The 14,497-nt window shown below is 35.9% G+C and overlaps 1 protein-coding gene across 2 annotated transcripts in view; it reads right to left on the bottom strand.

Moving 5' to 3' along the window:
* ASCC3 (activating signal cointegrator 1 complex subunit 3) overlaps positions 1 to 14,497 on the bottom strand; it is a 267,886-nt gene that overhangs the window by 177,474 nt on the left and 75,915 nt on the right. The gene's annotated exons all lie outside the window — the stretch shown is intronic.

Raw genomic sequence — 14,497 nt, 5'->3', positions numbered from 1 at the left:
CTCATATTCAATTTGTTGTCCACCAGAATATCCACCATCTTTCCTGGGAAGCCGCTTTCAAGCCGGTCGGCCTCTATGGACCTGGACAGGTCCAGGCATGGCATTTAACCCTGGAACTTCATGAGATCTCTGTTGGTCCATTTCTCTAGCCTTTTAAAGTCCCTCTGAATGTGAAACCACCTGATCTGTCAGTCACTCCTCTCAGTTTTGAACCATCTGCAAACTTGCTGAGGGCACACTCTGTCCCATGACAGAGGATTACCACGACCTTTCAAAGGTAATCAAGAAAGACCTCATGATAACTTCGACCAGGTCCCTCAGGACTTGTGGGTGAATCTCATCAGATCACATTAATTTGTATTATGCTTAGTTTGTCCTAACCTGACTTTATTCCACCAAGAGTTGAATTTTCCTTCTCTGAACTTTCCCATTTGTCTCAGGGGCCTGGGATTGCTGAAAACCAGGCCTAACAAAAAAGGCTGAAGCAAAGAAAGCATCAAGTACCTCAGTCTTGTTCTTTGTCATCAGGTACCCTGTTCCATTCAGGAGAGGTTTTCCCCAGTCTTCCTTTTGCTGCATAGCCACAGAAGTCTTTCTTACTGCCCTTCACATATGCTCCTGGGCTTTGTCTTACCTAATCCTGTCCCTTTGTGCTCAACAGCAACTACAATCCTTCCAGGTTACTTGTTCCTGCACCCACCTCTTACATGCTTCCTTTTTATGTTCGGTTTTCATCCTGTGGGCCTCCTGACGCTCTTGTTTGACTTCTTGATCATCAGGAATGAATCACTCCTGAGTTTGGAGGCATTGAATAGGAATAAGAAATTCAAAGGATTGCCAGAGACTCAAAGTCTGAAAGCCTTTGAGTTTTCCATCTAGATCAAAAATACTGAAGTAGCTTACTGAACTCATTAGTATCACTTGCTAAGTGATTTACAAAGGAGTGCAAAAAATATTGCTGTAACATACTATTTGATCAATTTTCAACACTAGACCATTTTGCTTAATAATCCTACATATAATACCCTTACACACAATGCAATATCTGCACATTAAGTGAAGACTAACTTCTGTGTAAAAGATTAAAACTCAGGAGTCAAGTTGCATGACACAAACACATTAAGCTAACTGAACATATTACAGCTATAATACTGGATCTGTAATATTTGTATATTAGCACTCAACTGAATTAAAAGTCTTCAAAACTTTCTACTACACTACGAAATCTCCCCCCCTCTCCCTCTGCCCTAAAACCAAGATTACCCAATCAATGTAACATTTATCTGTTTTGAGAGATGTAGCAGTGAATACAACTTGCTAACTATACAACTAAATAAGATGTACTGTCTGAAACACCATAAAGCAAGACCAAATAAGTGGAAGGAGCAGCAAAGAGATCTTGTGCTTATCACTGTGCCTTTGACATGAAGAAGTAACATTTGGTTTTCAATGTCACCACCTGAAGTATTTTCTTAAATGACAAAAAAACCACATTAATAACAGCCCAAGCCAAAACTGGTGCCTGTGAAGACACAAGAAACAGGCTCAAATCTACTACTAAATCTTATGTAAGGCAATCACCACTGAGGTCTCTAGATACAACAGTTGACTAGTCAACACATGATAGTCTACACAAAGCTATCCAAATCTTTCTAAGCTCAGAATTCACAAGACTGTGATATATATATCCCCCACCTGGGTGATAAAAGGAATAGAAAGCTCAAAGGCAGTCTCCCCACAGGAGCTTCATCATTCTGTTGCAAAAGTGGAAAAGCAACTTAGCAGCTCCAATCAGGCTTTCTTCTTCCCACAATCATGCATCTGTGTTACACAGAAGCCTCTCTGATAATGTCACTAGCATGCACAATCTAGCTTAAAACTAGCTTAAAGCATTGCAACTCATATGGTTCACTTGCCACTGGATGTTCACATCACTGTAGCAATATAACTAAATATCCTTCAGGTAAAGATTAAGACAGAATTTGATTCAACTAGTCCCGATCACGCAAGAGTGAAGAAGTAAGTGCTCTTTTAAAAATAAAATTTCATTACAAACCTAGTAACAGAGAAAGGAAGATGCTGAAGCCTCAAAAAAAAGACTAAAGAACAACAGTCTCCTCTCTTAACATACATTAAGTTTGTATGTTATTCTACTTTCAGAACTTTGGCATAGTTAATATCTGTTGTATTGACATAACAGATGCAATAATCTAACAGCAACCTTTTCCATAAAATATAAAAAAAAGTTTATTAATTTGATGTTTTCAATGTAATATTTTTGACATTTTCCTTCATATTCTCTTCTGCAACATTCTGCCACAATGAACTGAGATGAATCACTGCTAAACAACGAATTTTGACCTCTATAAAAACATAGACAGTAACCGTATTTTAATGTCATAAATCAGAGGCTTTTTCAGTGTAATTTGATTTAAATTGTAAATGGGCAGAATATGCTCAATAAACAACATTTATACACATTAAAAATTATTTCAACCTTTTTTTAGCAAGCACTTATTACAGAAATATTTTGAATTAAATATTTGCAGTTAATTTCATAACAAGAATAAGCAGCAAAATTGATATAAGATATTCACTGGAAAGTCAGTAAATCAGATCTTCCTAATCTTGTGTGTCTGGTATTTCTACTTGAAAAATTAAGAAGTCTACTTGATTCACCTGTAGGTGACACTGTTGGTCTTAGCCATACAATTAAAGAGCAACAGCATTCCTCTTAATGTATTTAGTTGCAGTCTGGAACAATGGTGTTTCCAAACCACCTTTTTTTTTTTTTATTTGTACACTCGTACTTTCAAGTTCCACTGTATTGTGGTTTAACCCCAGTCAGCAAGTAGGTCCCACACAGCCACTAGCTCAGTTCCCTCTGGTGGGATAGGAGAGAAGAAGGGTAATCAGAAGGGTAAAAGTCAGGAAACTTGTGGGTTGAGATAAGAGAGTTTAACAAGCAAAGCAAAAGCTCCTCACACAAGGAATTCAAAGCAGAACAAGGAATTCATTCACCACTTCTCATCGGCAGCAGGTGTTCAGCCATCCTCAGGAAAGAAGGGATCCATCATGTGTAATGGTAACTTGGGAATATAAATGGTCTCTCCCAATATCCCCCCCCTTTCTTCTTCTCAGCTTTATATACTGAGCATGACACTACATGGTGCGGGATATCCCTGTGGTTATTTGGGGTCAGTTGTCCCAGCTGTGTCCCCTCCCAACTCCTTGTGCATCCCCAGATCCCTTGGCAGTAGGGTGGGATGTGAGGCAGAAAAGGTCTTGACACTGTGCAAGTGCTGCTCGGACATGAAAAAAACACCCCTTTATCATTAACACAGTTTCCAGCACAAATCCAAAACACTGCCCATACTAGCTGCTATGAAGAAAATTAACTCTACCCCAGACAAAACCAGCATGTATTTTAATATCAAACCTCTGCAGAGACAGTGATTTATGTAAGTGCATCAAGTACAGATATATGAAAACAATATACTCTGATAAAGCCTCAAGTAAATGAAAAAATGTGCACACTGGAGAGGAAAAGGGAAAAAAAAAGAGCATATACTTATAGCAAGGGCTCTTCATCCAAATTGAATATATGTATTTTTGTCATATAAGTGCTGAAGTACAATGTCAAATAGTTCATCATTTATAGAGAAGAAAAGAAAGAAAAACACTTAAGACTTTGTTTTCAAAACAGTTTAGAAAAACTTGTAGTAGTTAAATCAGGCATGAACATGATTACTTCCAATAAAAGGGAACACACCACCAAAAATGCAATTATAAAAAAACCCACCCTATATCCTTTAACTACAGAACACACAGAACAAATTTTTTCCTGTTGTTCAAAATGACTGTAATTTTATCTGGCATCATTTCAACTAGATTTTACTGCTAAACAAAAAATTAACTCCCACCTTCCCATCCAATTTAAATAGAGATTTTAGCCAAGTGAATCATAGCAAAGAATGCCAGTCAATTACACATTTCAACATAGTATGTTGCATTTGATTATTAATCACAAAGTAGGTTACTCAAAGTCTGTACTAAAATTTCACAGATTATGCAATTAACAGCAAGCAAGTAGGCATCTTAGTAAAATAAACAACTATGTCTGCCTATTTCAAAACTAAATTACTTCAAATAAAATGTAAATGAATGCTTTAAGAGTAGTAATTCTAATTTCTGAAGCATGGAAGATTGATTTTTAGTAAAATCTGCCATAAATCTAGAAATTAATTTAGGTCACAGAAAGGACCTTCAGTTCCTTATAAAAGACTACTTTTTTTATTAAACTGCTACTGTTTGATAATATATAAGTACTTTGCCCCCTGGCAAAATCTTAGCTGTCATGGGCACATATATTAATGGGAGAGCGGTAAATCAGAAGAGTTTCCAACAATTTCACTAGGGTACTGGAAGACTGATGCCAAAAGAAAAGGAAGGCACAGAATGATAACATCATCCTGAGAAAGCAACATCGTTGTTCCAGTAACAAAAACAATGGAAAGAATGCAGACAACATTTCAACTAAGTAAGAAGCTTATCAACTGAACCCACTGGAAAAATATCCAGAAATCTCTTTTACAAGCCAAATTTCATTTGTTTCTTAATAGTTTTCACCATCAGAGAAAACCAGGAGTCCTACACATGATGTCAGAATTTACTGCCTTTATTTCTGAGGGTTAAAGAGTTCAGTCAAAGAACTAATGTCACAGGCCCCAAGTTACCACTCTGCTGCTTCATATCAATTTTTTTTCACCTGCTTTACTATTTCCAGAAGTTGGTGTAAGGAAGGAAGAAAACTGTGGGAAAACAAATACGCTACATAAAAATGTTACCCATGGAAAAATTCCCTCCTGGTCTTTAAAGGATCAGGAAATAGCAGTACAGTGCTAAAAAACTGAAAACTTGTTCCTGAGGTGAGCTAGATGGGCATACCAGCACTATAGAAGTGTGCCCACCCATAAAAGAAGAGGGTTTCAAGTATAAGTAGTTCCTCCAGTTTCAGATTCTAGTCAGTGCAGATTCACCTAATCCAGATTATGTCTTCATTTCCCTTTTGCTATTCCCTATTTTGGATCTCTGAAGAGAATAACCTTAGAAAAATTACTAGCTTTTCTTCCTTCTGCTCATCTATCAAAATGCTTTCAGGATTTCATCTTCTCCCTCCACAAGCTGAGGAGAATGAAGACTTGAGCACTACTGATCACACACTTAAGTGCGACTACTATCAACTGGTGAAACTGGTGCACTGCTTACTGCTGAAAAGACTGACAAGATCAGAACATTATAAAGACCTCAGTATTTCAAATCTTGCATATGTACAAAGATACATCCCTTCTGATTTTACCAATCTTGCTTTGAGAACTAAACAATGATTAAGAAATATACTTAGCATTTACAGAAAAAAAATACGTAACAGTCTATGGTGTGCCATCAAGGCTCATTGCCCCAAAGAGATCCTGGATAGTGGATTTTTCAAACATACTTTGCCCTGAAGATAGCACGAACAGTGAAGCAGGGAGCAAAATTTTATTTTTCTGGCTGTGAGAACTTTTGAAACAAAGGAAATCCATACGGAAACAACACTGTGAAGTGGAGATCACTTTGGCATACAGAAATCCTACTGTATAAGAATATTTGATCTTTCTTGACTCAGACATACACTTTAGCAAGCATTTCTGTTCTAAACATTTTAGAATATTTCTCTCTTCTGAAAGGTAAGGTTTTAACCTCATTTAAAGGAAGAAAGACTCTTATTTTAAATAGCACATAACTTTGAAAATTCAGAAGAAAGGAAGTTTTCTTTCAGCAAGTTTGCACCAGAAAAAGAGGCATGTCCCTTCCTCTTTCTTTTTTTTTCTTTTTTTGGATTAGATTTTAGTGTCTTACTGTCCTAGTTCAAATGCTGATCAAAAGAGGATATTCTGCTCCTGAAACCATGCATGTGCACGGAATCCAGCACTACGTTACATTCTAGGCATACTGGAAGAGGGAATATTAACCAGGTTCAAGTCTGTTTTTGAAATTAACAACTTGAAGAGAGTTTTTCTGTATCTGTGAGCTTTATAATCTCTGGATCACTTCTGAAGGCCGCTTCATGAAAATTAAACTCCTCATACCAAGAGAGATTTGTAGATTTTATTGCATCTAACAGATCTGAAGTTTCAAGAGCAAAGAACCACTTTGTTCCTGGAAGGAAACAGATTGGCGTCTAAAGTCAGCAGTGATGCAGGTGTTTGCAACAACTGCAAGTAAAAAACCAATAGCACGTAATAGGATATAAGGCCACTTACATAGGACTAATATCAGAGTAAGTCCTTACAGGGATGAACAAAATATACTGGATAAGAAAAAAGAGATTAGACAGTGACAAACCACCAAGAGATAGGAAAATAAAACAGTACTATCTTGCTTCGAAAGCAAGTATATTATATGCAAATTTTCCGTGTAAGTTATTAATATAATTTTCACAAAATGCTATGGTAATATGAATGGAATAACAATTGACAATGCCAATCTTAAAAAAAAAAGGGTTCTACAGTTGATTTCTGTTAAATGCAGTACAATAAAATAGCCTGTGAATTATTACTATGGGAGAAGAGCTGTCGACATTCTGAATTAAAAACATTCATAATTCTTGGTCACATATTGAAAAATTTTTGTATGGTGTGATATACATGGTAAGATGACATATTTACTATGGTAAAGGGTCACTATCTCATATATGCATATGGGTCACTTACTATATGCATAAGGAAAGCCACTATAAATGTATATTCAGCCTCTAACAGTGGGCTTTGTATACGCCTGAAATGAGAAGCACATACATAGCAGAATATCATAAAATATAATGGTCTAAAAATTAATAAAATACATGTACTTCCATTTTCATAGGAAAAGTAGCAGGAATCAACTTCACTATTTGCTTTTACTTAGAAGTATCTCTATTAAAGAGCAGGAAATGAGAAACAGCGTATGAGAAAAATAAAGCTGTAGATGAAACAGCAGGAACCACAACTTTATAGCCCTCTTTTGCTTCAAATAGTTTCGGACTTGATTAGTTTTATATTGCAGATAAGAACTTGAGAAAAAAGCATTATTCCATTTTATTAGTATCAGATTCCAATAGGGAATAAAGCCTTCATGACTTAATATCAGAGTCTATCGGCTGACAGAATCTATCAGAGTGATCATCCATATTACTCAGAGGTCCTGATGCCATTTGTTGTTCTCAGAACTACTTGCCCTATTTAGCTCTGATGCTTTTGTGGTCTCTGCTTCACTTCTCACTTCTGCCTTGCCCTCACAAGTACAATTAATCAGCTAATCTTTGAGATGTCAAAATACATTCGGTCCTTCAGGCTATTTCCTCTAGTCAAGAAAAGCTTTCTGTTCAGTAACCAGATAAATGTATTTGCCAATGCAAATGCAGCTTACACAAATTCTCTTTTCATTTACAACACTACTGTTTTCGAAAACACCATCGGTATTGTTGTATTACTCATGCTCTTCAATAAGAATTGCCCTTTAGTTCTAAACTACTTTTACTTCCAGTATAAAGAGCTAGCTAAAGCTAAATAGAAAAATAACAAGCTAATAAAATTTGCAATAAACTAACAAAATTCTCTTGGACTTTAAATACAAAAAGTAAAATGTCAATGAAAGCAGTAACTTTATTTGAAAAAAATCCAAAATTAAAACTAACTGGTAGGTCAGTTTTGTAGGTTGACCTTAGTGGCTGGCAGGTGCCTGACCAACCACTCTCTTTCTTTCCTTCCTTACCTGGACAGGGGGAGAAAATAAGATGGAAAAGTTCATGGGCCAAGATGAAGGCTGGGAGGTCATTTACCCATTACTGTCACAGGCAAAACAGACTTGACTGGGGGAAAATTAACTTGAGTTATTGCAAATTAAAAATAGATTGCAATAGTTAGGAAAAAAAGACAAAACCTAAAACCCCTTCCTGCTAGTCCCCCTTCTTCCCAGGCTAAACTTCACTGCTTTGTTCCCAAGTCCTCTATATCTCAGGTTTGGTGGTTGTAGTCAGTCCACAACTCTTGTCTCAGCCATTTCTTACTCACACTTTTTCCCCACTCCAATGTGGGGTCCTTATCACAGGACAGACCTTCACAAACTGCTCCAACATGGGTCCTTTCCGTGGGCACAGCTCCTGCCAGGAGCCTAGTCCTGCACGAGTTCTCCATGGGCCATATTTTCCTTCAGGGTACCATCCAACTGCTGCAGTGTGGGGTCCTCGCAGGGCTACAGTGTGGACATCAGCTCCACCATGGTCTCTTCAATGGGCTGTGAGGGAATCTCTGTTCCAGTGCCTGGAGCACCTCCTCCCCTCCTTCTGCTCTGACCTGGGTGCCTGAAAACCATTCACGTTTTTAAGCTGCTCAACATGTTTGGCACTTGGAAAATCAGTGGTATCACTACTCAAACCTAAATCTTTGAAGGATGGTTTCTTAGCAAAATGTTAAGATAGTTTTTTTATAAACTGTGAGCAATGTTACGAATCAACTCTGAAAGCAACGTGATTTCAGTTTATACAGGTTAATGAGCAGAGAACAAATACGACAGCCAGCTGCCCCTTTTACAAATGACAATGCAAGTCAGGTTGAGCTGGACAAATTTAAGCTTTGAATTTGATTTATTTGAACATCTTGGAATTTTTTAGAGTTGCTAAATAAGGTGGGGGGCATTCTGTTGTTTTCTTTATTTTATTTTTTTAATGGGTGGATGCTACTATAGGTTTCCCACTTCCTACCTTCGTTAATGTTAGGTTGAAAGCAGATTAAGGTCAGACACAGCATTTGCTTCCGATAATCCCTTCTTTAATCAGACATGCAATTGATCTTTATCAAATCCATGACAGAAAAAAGACAGAGCTATGTGGAGGCTATGCAGAAAGATAAAAGTTTTAGATATGTCTGTTTCTGTGAAGTCTGTCAGGCCCATGTTGACAAGCACAGACTTGCAGTTCAGTAAATGTATACAACTATTTCTGTGGGCCTTGAAGTACTTGAGTACTATGTAAACATTACAGAAAATCCAAAACTATATTTTAAATTAATATCCTTTTTTTCTGTAAAATTAATTTTTTGATAAAGAAGAACAATAACAAAAATAGAAATGCTTTCCTTTAAAGAAAATCTATATTCCTAGAGAGTTAAAAAAAAAAGTATTCCATAGTTCAGAAGTGGCAGAATCAGGACTATTCACACAATAATAGTTTGATTCATTTTCTCATTTAAAAGCCAATAAATTTCCTTTTCCTGCTCCCTGAATCCCTTTAACTCCAAGAATATGAGAACAAAGGAACAGAGATTTATAGAGGTTTATAGGTTGAGAAAATTAGCCTGCTTTCAAAATTTGACCAGATTTGTTTCCAACTACTACATAATTTTAGCAACACCGAAAGCATTCGTAATCTGGCCTTTACACCGTTACATATCTGTAGCAAGCAAGGCTCATGACAGTCTGACAGTCTTCAAGGCAAAGGAAGAGATCTAAGATCAACAAAAGAAGTTTGTCCTGTAACTGCAGGTCTGAGGCACAAAATATAGCAAAAACATTATAGAAAATTTATTTCAACTTTAAAATGTTAGTCTCACTTGCATGTACTTAATTTGAATTAGAATGAAGGCTGTTGACAAGGATGTTGACAAAACTGCTGAGGTACTAGTTTAAGGGCGAGAAATATTCACATTAACTGAAGATGCAATAGAAGAGTAAAATAACTTTCCTTAAAAAGAAAATAAAATATATTTAACAGGATAATTTTTTAAAACTATTTTTAAAGTTTATACAGGTGGAAGAAATTTTGATAAGTTTTTACTATTTTATGCCAAGGATCTTAATTTTGCTTCACATTATGTATGTATAAAAAATTAGGAAGAAATTATCTTCTACATGTTTTTTGATGCCCATTTACTTTTTGTTAAGGCCAGAAGGTATTTCTGCACTCTCCAGAGTTAACTTGTTTTGCACAAGTTAAGGCATCATGCCACTCATCAGTTTACAATACACTCTGCACAGTGCAGGGCACTGCTTTCACACGTGGTGATTACAATATAAATCCATACTGCTCCAGTTATTCTCCAAACTTTCAAAAGATAACTATAACTACTACATTTGTTGAAAACACAAGGCCAAAGACAACTGAAAGCCCAAAAGTTGATTTGAAAATTTTGTTATATCATTTTTTAGACTGTGTAAAGCAAAGACTGAGTAATGCTATATATGCACAACCAAGAAAGCCCATGAAGACAATCACTCAGCTCATATTAACTTGAATGCTACTCAGCAAAATACATGTTATTTCTTATGAATACTTTTCATTTAAATATTACCATACTAAAAACAACTTACCAAATGATGGATTATCACTAAAGTATGCTTAATATCATTTTGGTTTAAGGGATGTCTAAGTATAAGGCAATAGTACGTCAGTATGTGAACAGGCTTTGATCATAGTAGGTCAGTATACAAGCATACTTAGACTAGAGTTGATAGGAAACATATCAACCGTAGGGAAATAAACTTCCTTGGATTGTTTTTTAACAAGAAAAAGAAAGTGAAAAGTTAATCTATCTTTATTTAGACTATGAGAACGATGCTTTAATAATGTAAGATAAAGTCTCTATAAGAACAAGTACAATAGATAGGGTTATTTATTTTTGTAATAAGTTTATTTTCTTCTGTTCCCAGGCACAGTGAAGCACTTATTTCTGCACAAATTATTCAGTAATAGACCCTGGATCTACTCTGACTGAAAGACTAAAGTGACCTGTTAAACACTTACACATACACCTTTTCACAAAAACTGAGCACAAGAAAGATGTGGACCTGTTAGAGAAAGTCTAGAGGAGGGCCACAAAGATGGCCAGAGGGCTGGAGCACCTCTTCTATGAAGACAGGCTGAGAGGGCTGGAGGAGAGAAGGCTTTGGGGAGACTTAATTGTGGGGCTTTCCAATACCTTAAGGGGGCTTATATAAAGAAGGGAGAGGGACTGTTTATATGGGCAGACAATATCAGGACAAGGGGTAGTAGTTTTAAAATGAAAGAGGGAAGGTTTAGATTAGATGCCCCACCCCTGGAAGTGTTCAAAGATAGGCTGCATGGGGCCCTGAGCAATCTCATCTAGTTGGTGGCATCCCTGCCCATGGCAGGGGCATTGACTGGAACTTGATGATCTATAAAGACCCTTCCAACCCAAACCATTCTGTGTTTCCATGATTCTATGAAGGGAAATTGTCTTAGAGTTTTAACACACATTCCACATGTTAAACTTAAATATGTAGTAACTGTGGTTTTCACTGTACGAGATGTGGGGAGCAGGTTAGAAGACTGACTGAAGAGTTAATAAAAATTATTTTCATTTTTCTTTTTAAGGCAATTTTACTATTGGTAAAAGATACAGAAATAACTTTTTTTAAAAAGTTTGGCTTCTGAAGTGCGTGTTGGAACCATAGTAATGCTAATGAATATTAAATAATTACATGGAAGTAAAATCATGTCATGTAATATCATAAAAGTATGGAGCAGCAAGAAACATGAATGCCTTCTGGATGAGTAAAAATGACAGCACGGAAAACACAGAGAGAGTTATTGCTGGAAAACTGTGCTACAGACCTTTTTAATTGGAGTATCTTTCAAAAACATTTAGAAGACTGTATTCCACTATAAAAAGAATGAAGATTTAAATCCCTTGTTACTTTTTTTGGCTAGCATTTAAAAGTATTTGTAGAAAAAGTAATAAAGATAGGTCACACTGTACATTAAGGGTGGCTTCCTGAGAAGGGAGATAGTTAGCAATTTGTCAGATAAAGCAACTTTTCCTCATCAGAATAAGAGTAACAGATACATGTAAGAACTTACAAAATACACATATTTAAATACACACAGGCAAATGATGAAGCGAGCAGGATGGAAAGGAAGGAGAAAATTTTGAGGATTGTCACTGAAGTGCTACTTCTAACTAATACCTGACAATCACCTTATTTTTACATCTTTCATTGTGACTGATTTGATTCACCTCGGGACAAAAATAAAGATGGTGAAAATGCAACTGCTCAGAAAAGAGGCAGAAAACAACTGTCATAGAAGAAATATATCAGGCTTTCAGTTGTCTAGAAGAATCAGCTGAGATCTTTTGAAACAATGATTCAACCTGAAATACCGCATCTTCAGTTGATCCTACTCTGTGCCTTTTATCCCCCATACGATATATACCATCCCTGTGCATATAAATTGTGTGCATGCATCCACCTGCTGTAACATTAATTCTTTCAGGAAAAAATTGCTTTTCTGTTAAACCACGGTACTTCATTACACTACGAAAGGCTAGAAAACAGAGCAACAATTGGCAAAGCAACTCTGAAACTATAAATAAAAAAGCAACATCTATTAGAGTATTCCTGCCTGAGAAATGTACACACTAGAGAGGCTGACAAGTAAAATTAAGTTTTGACACAAGAACCAGTTTAATACAGGGTAAAGAGCAATAAAAGAAACCTGTTTGGATGAAGTGGTTTTAAGTGCCTAGTTGATCAAAGAAAGTTCATGAGTTTTCATAAAAAACAATATATGCAAAGAGCAATAAGCAAGATCCAGCACAAGCAAGTGCCCTTTCCTCAGTTTATAAGGTGGCTATGTATTTTCTGTGCACTTTGATATGCAGCAAAAAACATTGTGCACTGCTGGACTCCAGAATCTGCAAGAACAGCAGCAGCAATAACACTGGTAACTCTTGGATTGGCATTATCTCTCATCTTCACCTCCTACAATTCTGACTTATCATAAGACTGACTAGCTACAACAAACAAAAGGAAACAAAAAATTACTATTTCACTGTCCCAGAATTTTTGGCCTTTATATTTTTTCTTTTCAACCTTCCTAGTATTTCGAAGAGCAAAGACACAAAACTGAACAAAAGCAAAAACTGAAATGAATCAATACTTTTATTATAGTTCCTTTGAAAACCTAGGAACTAAATTTTGGGTGACAAATAATATAATGGTTTCCAAATTTTTCCTCTTCTGGAAACCATTTTTCTTCCACCTCCACTCTTCCCAAAAGTTTAGAAACTACAAATACACCATACTTCAGATTGATCCTTCTGTCCAAGGACATACATAGGAAACTGCAGAAATCCCTGAAGGTAAGTTTCAGTTAAAAAAAAAATAATTGCAAAGCAATGAGATGAGTCCATGGCAGGAAAAAAATATTTTCACCCAGGTCCTCCCCCTGTCATTTCTTCTTGATTTGTATATATAAATCTACTTTAGCCTCTTCCCAATAAAAAAAAAAAAGAAGAATTGTGCTAGTAGTGGTATTTTGGACTGAAATAAAAGAGCATGATGAAGCAGACAGTCTTCCTACACTTCCTACACTAAGCTGCTCTAAATTAATACTGTGTATATATTAATAATTTACCATTACTAGAGTAATGGAATTTCAACTTCGTAAATTTTTTTCCACACGCATTTTTTAATATTGCCTGAAATATTTTTTGGTTTTCTTTTCTAACTTTTTTTACTGGATGTAAGTGGAGTTTTAGTAATGAGGTGAGATTTTATGACTTACGTTTCAAACTAGAAGAGCAAGAGAAAATAGCACTTTTCTATTCTATATTTTGTTCATTGAACTTTGTACTTACATTCAGAGTAGGCTTTTCCACTGTCACTTCAGTTTCAGCAGTGATTACACATGCCCTTTCTTTCTCTCTGTTATAACCCTGACCTACTTGATTGTGTGCCCTAGCTGAAAAGAAATTTAAAATGGCAATCTGGTATGTGTAAATAATTTCAATTACTAAAAGTTCCTATCAAAAAGTTGTTTAGTTTGTATATCCAAATTTTAGGTAGATGATGTTGCAAAGTCACTCTGATAAAGTATCATCAATTTACTGTCACTCATTGATATGGGTTTGTTATTTATTGGTTACCACAGTATTGTGACTGTATGTGTCAACAGGTATGCATAAACATCTTCTACTGGCTTCATACTGGATTACTGCAGTGGTCCTCCTAATTACTAATTACATATAGACATCTTTTCTTGTCGTGTGAAAGTCTTCTCTCCTCTTACCACAGAAAGGTAAAATACCTCAAAGCTAAGACTGCCAAAATATAATTAATCTAAATCAATAATTACTATAAGTTACATTTATAAATTTTAATAGTGATAATACAATCAAGTCTTTTTTCTGTTTCTTGGACCATGCAGAAGGAGAAAGGGTAATAACACAGAACTGTATGTGAGAACAGGTATAAAAGTATCTCAGTATTTTGGAAAAATGATATTTCATTGACACAAATGTGACAAGAAGTATGTGTGTTTTCATCTCTTTGAATCAAAAGTCACATTTTGGAATATAATCAGTGTAATTACAGACTTAGTAATAACATTTCAGGTGCTTCACCAGTACTGTTACAAGGAGTTTGAAGAAAAGACTAGTGTATCTATGAAGAGGTATGA

Source organism: Neopelma chrysocephalum, unplaced genomic scaffold (genome assembly GCF_003984885.1).
Source record: "Neopelma chrysocephalum unplaced genomic scaffold, ASM398488v2 Primary Assembly neopelma1_23b, whole genome shotgun sequence".
In the NCBI taxonomy this organism is placed as follows: Eukaryota; Metazoa; Chordata; class Aves; order Passeriformes; family Pipridae; genus Neopelma; species Neopelma chrysocephalum.
The sequence above is the reverse complement of the archived record's forward strand: the minus strand, read 5'-3'. Positions and strand labels throughout refer to the sequence as shown.